This window comes from Nannospalax galili, unplaced genomic scaffold (assembly GCF_000622305.1).
Source record: "Nannospalax galili isolate Female #2095 unplaced genomic scaffold, S.galili_v1.0 scaffold231, whole genome shotgun sequence".
In the NCBI taxonomy this organism is placed as follows: domain Eukaryota; kingdom Metazoa; phylum Chordata; class Mammalia; order Rodentia; family Spalacidae; genus Nannospalax; species Nannospalax galili.
This window is the reverse complement of record NW_008330120.1, coordinates 1565140-1576195: the sequence shown is the minus strand read 5'-3', so window position 1 is coordinate 1576195 and position 11056 is coordinate 1565140. Positions and strand designations below refer to the sequence as shown.

Below are 11056 nucleotides of genomic sequence, written 5' to 3'. Positions count from 1 at the left end.
CAACCAGGAACTCTTACCTGGTACCCCACCAACCAGGAACTCATACCTGGTACCCCACCAACCAGGAACTCATACCTGGTACCCCACCAACAGGAACTCATACCTGGTACCCCACCAATCAGGAACTCATACCTGGTACTGAGCTTTTCTGACAGCCAATGGTGTCTAGGGGAGGCATTGTCTCCCTGTTACAGGGTAACTCTATTTAAACTCCTTTTATGTGTGTATATGGATATATTTTAAGAAGTCTCTACAGCAGTGGCTTTCCAAGTGGCATTTTCAAAGGCCTTTAGTGCCCTCTCTCCCTGCCCTCTCTCCTCTACCCTGCCCTCCCACCCACCATCCCGCTTATCCCTTCCTGTTCTATGATTCCCTTTCTCCACTTCCAGTCACATAAGTTCTATCCCCCGTTTCTTGAAATTCTCTCCCCTGGTTCTTTACAACTTTCCTGTCTTCTAAGGATATTCCAGCTTGAAAATGCATATCTAAAGATCCAAAGCGATCCTATTCATATGTGAGATAACATGAGGGCTTTGTCTGTGGCTTACCTAACTCAGAATGATTCTTTCCAGTTGCATCCATTTACCTGTGAATTTCATCATTTCATTTTTCTTTACAGCTGAATAATCTTCAATTGTGTTTGCGAAACACATTTTCATTATCCGTTCATCCATTGATGGACATCTAGGTTGTTTCTGTTTCCTGGATACTCTGACTAGAGCAGCAATGAACTTGAATGAGCAGGTATCTCTAGAGAAGGATATATAGTCCTTTGGTTATGTACCCAGGCATCGATCGTATGGTCGATCTATTTATAACTGTGAGGAATTGCCACACTAATTTCCACAATGATTGCTCCAGTTTGCACTCCCACCTGCAGGGAAAATGTTCTCCATCCCCCACAGCCTCACCAGCACTTGTCATCTGCTTTGTTTTCTTTTGATCATAGCCTTTCTCACTGGGGTAAGAGGAAGTCACAAAGTAATTTTAATTTGCATTTGCCTGATGGTTAAGATGATGAAAATTTTAAAATATTTCTCAGCCATTTGTATTCCTTCTTCTGAGAACTCTCTGGTTCTGTGCCACCATTTTTTGGGGGGAAGGGTGGCTTCCCATCATCAGTGTTTATTGAGCATTTACAGTGTAGAAGGCCCAACAAAACACAGAAACCATTGCCCCTGCTCCTGAGGAACTTATATTCTAAAAGGGGAAAACACATCTCTTTTAGAATGGCGGTTTGGGCTTCGTGTTTTCTGGGAAGAAGTGAGGAGCTCTTGAGTGGGGTGTGAGCTTTGAGCATTTCTTAGCCCCCAGCATTGCTTACAGAGAGGAAGCCAAGATTGTCAAGGCAGACAGTGACTGACAATTCAGGGTTGGGTCTCCAGAGATAAACACAATCTCAACCAAGGATAGATGTACTTCAGGGAAGAGGATGAGGGAGTTCGTTGGAGGCAAACAGAGGAGGTGGGGTTTCTTAGACTCTGCATGGAGCTGAAAGATCATGAGGACTTTTCCCAAGAAAATGGCCACCAAGTAGGTATAGTTGGTGACAACACAAAGGAAAGTAATCTTGTACACCCGAAAAATAGAAATAAAGGGTAAAAGTCAAGGTCAGGTCAAGTTGTAAGAGCGTAAGAAAGTCTTGAAAACCTAAAGTGACAGAGAGAGGATCCTGCGCACTTCCTCCAGAACAAAGTGGGTCACAGGCTGTGTTCCTGCCTCACCAGGAAACTACTAAAGTTCCTGTGGGATCAAAGAAGAATTTTACAAGAACACAATGGATGGAGAAAGAAAACCTACGGGAGCTGTGAGGGCCCTGACGCCAAGGGCGTCAAATTAACATCTGATGGGCACGAATTCATTGTGAAAAGAGAACATGCGCTAACTTCAGGGACAATAAAAGCCATGCTGAGTGGGCTGGGTCAGTTTGCTGAAAATGAAACCGATGGGGTCAGTTTCGGGGAGATACCATCTCTGTGCTCTCGAAACTGTGCATTATCTCACCTACAAGGTCCGCTGCACTAACAGCTCCACTGAGATCCCTGAATTTCCAGTTGCACTTGAAATTGCACTGGAATTACTGATAAACGCAAACTTTTGGGGTTGTTAAATAAAATAAATTATAATAAACTGTTAATTTTTTCAGTTAAAAAAAAGTGATTTAAAGCCTCAGAACTTAACAGTTAATGCTACTCAGTGTCACGATGGGTGAAGAACATTGTGCCTTCCTGTTAGAAAATGCCAAAGACCAACCTTTTAAATGTCTATCTCCCTCTGCCAGAAGAAAAAATCAACTTCATTTCTCCAAGAGGTGATGAGAAGAGGACATAGGACATGGTTGAAGATGGTGATTATATTAGCATTTAACCTTTGCACTTAAAATTGGTAAAAGCCCATTTGCTGCCAAGAGGAAGTGAGAAATCGATTTCTAAGGATGTACAATTTCCTTTAGAGAAGTCTCAAAACCAAAAGACTGACTTACATGAGAAGCTTTAGAGAAAGTCATTGAAAGTCCACTCATAAAACCTTTCTTCTCATGTGAACTTGATACACACCTTCTTAACAGTTACGGTTGGCTTGTTCATGAAATTTTCGAAAGACATTAAACAATGTTAGACGTCATCTCAAGTTACTTCCCTGTAGAGTATTTTTACAGCACATATATGTAAGGCAAGTATCAAAAAGAAATCACAAGCTGGGTGTGGTGGCACATACCTTTAATCCCAGCACTCTGGAGGCAGAGGCAGGTGGATCTCTTTGAGTCTGAGGTCAGCTTAGTCTACATAGTGAGTTCTAGGCCAGCCAGGGCTATAACAGTGAGACTCTGTCTCAACAACAACAACAACAACAAAAGGTTAATTGCATGAAATGTTTTCCTTTTGTTTATTACTGTGTTCGGTTCCCATGAACTGATAAATAAGAAGCAATTCATCCTTACTGTATCTTTACTTGAACATTTGTTCTTTGATTGCCTAAAGCATTTAAATACAAATAAAATACGCAGTAAAAATAATGAAAGAGTCTTAGTTTGTCTCTCCATTGCTGTGACAAAACACTCTGACCAATACCGACTTGGGAAGGAAAGGGTTTATTTATCTTACATCTCCCAGGTCCCATTCATCAGGGAGCCCAAGGTAGGAACTCAGGGCAGGAACCTGGAGGCAGGAGCTGGAGCACAGGCCATGGAGGAACGCAGCTTACTGGCTTGCTCCCCTGGCCCTGCTCAGCCTCCTGCTTTTTTATGCAACACAGGCCCACCTGCCTAGGGGTGGCACCACCCACAGTGCGCTGGGCCCTCCCACATCACTCAGCAATCACGAAGGTGCCCCACAGACATGGCCACAGGCCAGTCCAATGGAGGAAATTCCCCAATTGAAGCTCCCTTAACCCAGGTGTGTCAAATTGACCCTAAAGCATCCAGCACAGAGAGCAACAGCAGGCAACTTTACAGGTAATGGAATGTGAACCACCTCTGCCCTTATCCAGTGAAGGGCTCCCGCCTTTGTCAGGGGACTTCCACAGCTGTGGTCAAAGGGGTTCACCCCGACGCTGGTTGTTCCACAAAATATGTGACTTCAACATGTGCCCACGGGATATCTGTCTGTACCACAACCTTGTAAGTGCTCCTGACCTTAAAGTGCTCACAATAACTGCACTTGTGACTGGAATCAATTATCCTTTTATTCCCCACTGGGACAAACCAATATGTAGGCAGTGTTCTTTGTTTCAACCCCGGCCCTTGTGAAGCCAGGATGTGCCCAAAGTACTATGATCAAACGCGCAACTTGTGTAAAACCTCCACACGACTGCCTCAAAATGAAAACCAATACCTCCATAAATGTTAACTGGCTCTACTCCCTAATATTAAAACATAAAAACCACAAGGGAAATACAGAAATTCAAACAGAAGTAACACAAACGTGATAAATCACAAACAGCAACAAAAAACCCTATTTGTGGGACAGCATAGGTGACAAGTGGTCTACGGTGTAGAGTTTAGAACAGGCAGATGCGCTGGAGAGACGGCTCAGTGGTTAAGAGCACTGGCTGCTCTTGCAGAGGACCCTGGTTCAATTCCCAGCACCCACATGGTGGCTAACAATCATCCATAACGCCAGTTCCAGGGAATCTGATGCCTTCTTCTGACCTCCACGGACATTGCACGACATGGGTGCACTTACACACATGCAGGTGATACACTAATACACATGAAATGAAAAATAACAATAAATAAAATATTCTTTAAAAAGAATGAGGCAGACAAAAGCTGGAAAGCCGGTTAATTTCCCCCCTCCTGAGTCTGCTTCATCTCCCGGAGCATCCGAAGTTCATGATGTGCTGTTGTTTCTCAGTAACAGCATCGTTAGTCTTTGCACGACCCTTCACTTAATGTTTCGTGTTCAGCAATGGCTTCATTGAAAGCTGTTTTTGCACGAGAGCAAGCTTTCTCTGGGAAGTTCAGAATCTCATAACAGAACGCAGAGAAGCTGAGGACCAGACCCAACCTGGTGGGTGTGTTAGCTGCATTGCCTTTCTGCTGATTTCAAATGCTTCCTGACATACTCGTGACTGACCCACAAGCCCTCTCTTGCCATCGACAGCCTCACCCTCAGCCAGGTAACGGCAATAGTCTCCCTTCCCTTCATTTTCAAATGGAAAATTTGCTTTCTGCTCGTGAAGCATTGGAGGTCAAGAATTTTCCCAGAGGAGACCGTACATCACTGCGGAGAGCTCTTAGCTCAGTCTTAGTTTTCTCTCTGTATTCTTGAGCCGTGTTCTGGTTTCCCTCAGAACCTTCAGTCTTCTGCTCAGTACTTGAGATGATCCTCCAAGAGGACTTACAAGCTCTACCGCACTTTTCTAAGCAACAGGGAGATGATTCCTCTCTTCATCAGACAGCTCAGCTCCTTGCTCAGTTGTAGATTTCATGCACACTCCCTTCTGCACCCGTTCACTCTTATCCACGACCAGATGGTCTGTGCCCTGTGTCGGTGTAGGCTCGGTAGTTTCTAGGCGGTGGCAGCAATGTGGCTGAGACCCTGTCCCTTGATCTTTCTGCTCACAGGCTCCATGTTCCAAATGTTAGCTGAGCGGCCTGTTTCTGCGGTGTTCTTTGTATGTTGTAGACACCAACCATCTGTCAGATAATAGCTGGTAAAGCACTTTTCCCATCCTGTAGACGCCTCTTCCCTCGAATGATGGTGCCCTTTGCTGTGCAGAAGCTTTGTCGTTTCATGACGTCCTACTTGGCAATTGTTATAAATACCTGTGCTATTCAGATTCTGTTCAAAACGTCTTTTCGGTCCATTAAGTCGAAGTGAACCCCGTACTTTCTTCTTTGTCATATTCACGGTATCTACTTTTATGTCAAGGGCCTTGATCCATTTGGAGTTGAGTTTTGTGCATGGCAAGAGATAGAGATAAAGTTTCATTCTCCTGCATGTGGTTCCCCAGCTTGACCAGTACATTGGCAAGGTTAATATTGTGGAAAAGGCTATCCTACCAAAAGCAATCCACAGATCTGACACAGACCCGTGAAAACTCCAACACGCTTCTTCACAGAAATGGAAAATTATCTCAGAATTCATATGGAAATACACAAGACCATGATAACCAAAACAGTCCTGAATAGTAACAACCCTGTTGGTGAAACCACAGTCCGTGATTTCAAGTTACACTAGAGCTACGATAATAAAACAGCACAATACCAGCGTAAAAACAGACGCATTCATCAACAGAAGAGAACCAAGGACCAGATGTACGGCTGTTCCCTGTCGCCACCTGGTTTTGGGCAAAGAGACCAAAAACATACACTGGAGAAAAGACAGGACCTTCAACAAGTTGCCGACTCTTAAAGCACGTCTTCTGTATCGCACACTCATACAACAGGGCTGTCTGTATGTCAGACTTCTACAACATATTTGTTTGTATTGTAAACTGATGCTGTATGTCTACGTGTGTTACAGATTCATACCACGTGTGTGTTTGAGGTACAGCCTCATACAACATGTCTATTTGTATTGTGTTGTCATACACCATGTCTGTCTATAGAGGAAGCTCTAACGCTATGTCTGTATTGTGGACTCATACAACATGTCTATTTGTACTGTGTTGTCATACACCATGTCTGTCTATAGAGGAAGCTCTAACGCTATGTCTGTATTGTGGACTCATACAACATGTCTATTTGTACTGTGTTGTCATACACCATGTCTGTCTATAGAGGAAGCTCTAACGCTATGTCTGTATTGTGGACTCATACAACACGTCTACTTGTGTTGCAGACTTATACAACATGTTTGTTTCTATTCTAGACCCATGGGTCATCTCTGTATGCGTTGTAAACTCACACACTACATCTTATTTGTATTGTGACACATGTATTTGTATTGAAGTTTCATAGACATGTCTTGTTTGTGTTGTAGACTCATACGACATGTCTATTTGCATTGTAGGCTTAACATGTCAATTTGTATTGTAGACTCACAACATCTCTGTATGTGTGGTAAAGTCATACAACATGTCTTATTTGTGTCATAGACAAAAACTTTCTGTATTTCAAATTTATATAAACATGTCTCTGTTTATATTGCAACTCACACAACATATCTGTTTCTGTTTGAGACCCATACAACATGTCTACTTATGTTGAAGGCTCACATAACAGGCCTATTTGTTTTGCAGGCTCATAACACGTCTGAGATATAGGCTCATACAACAGGTCTGTATGTATTGTGTTCTCATACCACATGTCTGTCTAGTAAACTCTAACAGTGTGTCTATGTTGTGGACACATACAACGTGCCTTACTTGATTGAAGACTTATATAACGTGTCTGTTTGTGTTACAGACTTGTGCACCATCTCTGTACGTACGCACCACACGCAAAGTGTCCTTTTGCAATTCATACAACACGTCCATTTGCATCATAAACTCATAAAGAACGCTTGGTTTTGTTCCAAACTCATAGAAAAGACCTTAATATACTCACACAATATGTCAACCTTATTTGCTTATTAAGTTATTTATTATTAAATTAAGTTTATTGTATTGGTTTCAGATTCCCCCGGAACTGGAGTTAAGGACAGTTTGTAGCCACCATGTGGGTGCTGAGAATCGAACCCAGGTCCTCTGAAAGAGCAGTCAGTGCTCTTAACTGCTGAGCCGTCTCTCCAGCCCCATTTGTTGTATTATTAAATCATTCTTCTTTGTGTTCTATGCTTACACAATGTGTATTTTGAACTGCAGACTCCTGTAACATGTCTTTTCTCTAAAGTGTCTAGCAGTGTGGAATCACACACTACACTTGTGTTGCAGTCAGTAGAACTTTCTAACTTGTAGACACATACGAAATGCTTGCTTGTATAGTAGACTTATTCAACATGTCTGTTTGTGTTTCAGACTCATACATGTCCCTTTGTGTTGCAGACACAGAAACATGACTCCTTGGGTTGTGGACTCATACTGCATGTCTGTATTCCAGACTCACAAAATTTCTGTTTGTATTTTAGAAGCATAAAACATGTATATTTATGTTGTGGATGCCTGAAAAATGTATATTTGTGTTGCAGACTCATACATCATGTGTGTTTGAATCTGAGGCCCATATAACAGGCCTATTAGTAATGCGGACTCATATGACATGTCTCTTTGATGGACAGACAGCAATGTAACATGTTTATTTTTACTGTAGTCTCTTACCACATGTCTCTTATGTGTCTATGTAGGAAACTCATGCAACATGTCCCATTAGTAATGCATGCTCATACAACGTGCCTGTGTGTATTTCAGACTTAAAACATGTCTGTCTATGGCACAGACTCATAAAACATATTGTTTATTATAGTCTTATATCCCATGTCTGTTTGTATCAAAGACTCATACAACATATGTGTTTTTGTAGGAGACTCATACAACATGCCTTACATCCATAGTCGTACATCTGTGAGTCTGTGTGCATTTCAGACTCACAAAGCATGTGTGTTTGTGATGCAGACTCATAAAACATGTATATTTTTATTGTAGTCTTATATGACATGTTCCTTTGAATCGTACTCATACAACATGCCTGTTTGTATTGCAGACTCATACACCATGTCTGCTTGTGCTGCGGATGCATAGAATATGACTGTTTGTATTGTCATATCATACCATGTGTTAATTTGTACCACAGCACTATACCACATGTCTCTGTGTGTTACAGACTGCTAATTAGTATCATGTACACATACAGTTTGTCTGTTTCTAAGGTAGATACACACGCGTGTTTCAGACTCACACAGCATGTCTACTTTTATTGCGGACTCACAGCACATACCTGTGTGAGGTACAGATTTGAACAGCAGGTGAATTTGTGCCGCATTCTCATACAGTGTGTCCTTTTGTATAGCAAACTCACATGTCTGTGTGTTACAGGCTCATACAATGTATCTTGTGCCATTGTAGATTTCTACAGCATTTCAGTTTCTATTGAAGACATAAATAACATGTCTTGTATTGTTGTCATACAACTTGTCTATTTGTGTTGCCAACTAATGCAACACACCTGTTTGTATCAAGGACAACGTCTCTGCATGTGTTATGAACTTCCAAACACGTCTTACTTGTAGCGTTGACCCATACAATGTGTTTTTCTGTGTTTCAGATTCAGACAACATGCCAGTTTGTGTTGTAGACTCTTAACATCTCTATATATGTGGGAAAGTCATACAACATGTCTTATTTGTATTATAATCACATAACATGTGTCTTTCTGTATTTCACATTCATATAGCACGTCTTGTTTTATTCCAAACCTACACAACATGTATATTTCTGTTGGAGAGTCATACATATCTTTTTGTATTGCAGACTCATGCAACATGTTTGTATTATATACAACATCTCTGCTTGTGTTATGAACTCAAAAAAATTCTTACTTGTATTGTTGACCCATAAAATGTGTCTTTCTGTGTTTCACATTCATACAACATATTCATTTCTACCACAGACTCATACGACATGTCTGGTTTGTTGCAAACTCAAAAAAAAAAAGACTTAATTGTATTTTAGATTCAAATGACATGAATGTTTTTTATTTCACACTCATACAACAGGTCTTTCATAGTCTACACTCACATGTGAATTTCGTATTGAAGACTCATACATGTCTGATTTGTGCTGTCTATTCATACAAAATGACCAATTGCATAGTGGGATGAGAAAGTGTGATAAAATACGTCATTTTCGTTGCACACTAATCGAGTCTTCTGTTTATGCTGCACTCGCTCCTCATGTCTTTAGTCAATACCCAAACAACATCCCCATGTCTGTTGGAAACTCATCCAACTTATTTGTGCACTAGACTGACACGTCTGTCTTTAGTGCACTCGTACAACATATCCATTCACATTGTAGGCACATACAATTTTGTGTTACAGACTCATACAGCATGGCTCCATATTGCAGTCCCATGTAACATATCTTACTTGTACTGTATATTCATACAACACGTCAGTTTTTATTGTTGTCTCAAAGCACATGTCTGTTTGTGTTGCAGACTCATGCAACCTGTGTGTTGCAGATATATAGAACATAACTATTTCAATCGTAATCTCATGAAATTGTCCATATATATTGCAGAGCCATGCAGCATGCTTATATTTGTTGCAGACTAATTAAACATGTCAGTTGGCATTGCTATCTCATACCCTTTATTTGTAAAGTCAGCGCACACATCCTTTCTGCTTGCGCTGCAGATTTACACAAAATGTCTCTTATTGGTATTGTACGCTTGTAAACGTGTCTGTATTCGGGAATTATAAAACATCTCTATATGCGTTGAAAGTTCATGCATCATTCCTTATTTGTATTGTAAACACATATAACATGTCTTTGTATTTCATGCTGCATCTGTGTTGCAGGCTCATACAACATGCTTATATGTCCTTTGGGATTACAAATCCTTACAAGATGCCTGACTCTATTGCAGTCATACAAAATGTCTAAATGTATTGTAAGTTCATACCACATGCCTGCACATGTCTTATTTGAGTTGAATCCTCATGCAAAATGTCTATTGTATTGTGATATCATACAATATGTCTGTTTCTGTTGCAAACGAATACAGCTTTTCTATCTGCATCACAGCAACACACAACATGTCTCTCTGTATTGCAGACTTGTGTACCGTTCTTATTTGTATTGTACATGTCTACACTAGGTCTTTGCATTAAAGACTCGTACTACATGAATTTTTGCATCGTGGAATCATACATCTATTTATGTTTTAAGCTCAATAAGCATGTCTTGCTTGTATCATACAACATGTCTGTTTTATTATACATGCATGCAACATATCTGCTTGTGTTGCAGACACAAAGAACAGTTCTGAGTGTATTGCAGAGAAATATGACGTGTCTGTTTGTATGGAAGACTCCTGAAACATTTCTTTCTCTAACGTAGACTCATACAACATGAGCATTTGTGCTTCATATTCATAACACGTCTGGTTTGGATTCTTGTAACTTCTCTAGACTCATACAACATGTCCATTTGCAGTGTAGATTTATATATGTTGGTGTATATGATAGACACATATCCTATGTCTATTTGTGTGGTAGTCACATACAACATGACTATTTGTATTGCAAACCCATACACACATCTGTTAGTATCATAGACTCAAACAATGTAATAACTTGTACTGTAGATTTATAAAATATGTCTTTTTATAGTGTGGGCAGATTCAACATGTTTTTTGTGTTTCAGACTCACATAACATGTTTATTTGTATTATATGCCCATATAACATGTCTAGCTCTGCTGTAGACTCATACAATATGTCTGCTTGGATAGCAGATGCATAAATCAAGTGTTTCTTACACTGTTAGCGTACAGCACATCTTTCTGCATCCAAGACTCATACAAAATTTATTATTTGTGCTGTGCACTCATAAAAAATGTCTAATTGTGCAGAGGCAGGTGGATCTCTGTGAGATCAAGGCCAGCCTGGTCTACATAGTGAATTCCAGGACAGCTGGGGCTACAGGGAGACCCTGTCCCAAAAAGACCAAAA

General features: G+C 40.7%; 2 pseudogenes; one reads left to right on the top strand and one right to left on the bottom strand.

Annotated features, from left to right (window-relative positions):
- The window catches only part of LOC103741785, a 17763-nt pseudogene extending 15653 nt beyond the window's left edge, over positions 1 to 2110 (top strand).
- Positions 2111 to 2189: 79 nt separating this feature from the next.
- LOC103741779 lies at positions 2190 to 4929 on the bottom strand (annotated as a pseudogene).
- Between the last annotated feature and the right edge of the window lie 6127 nt (positions 4930 to 11056).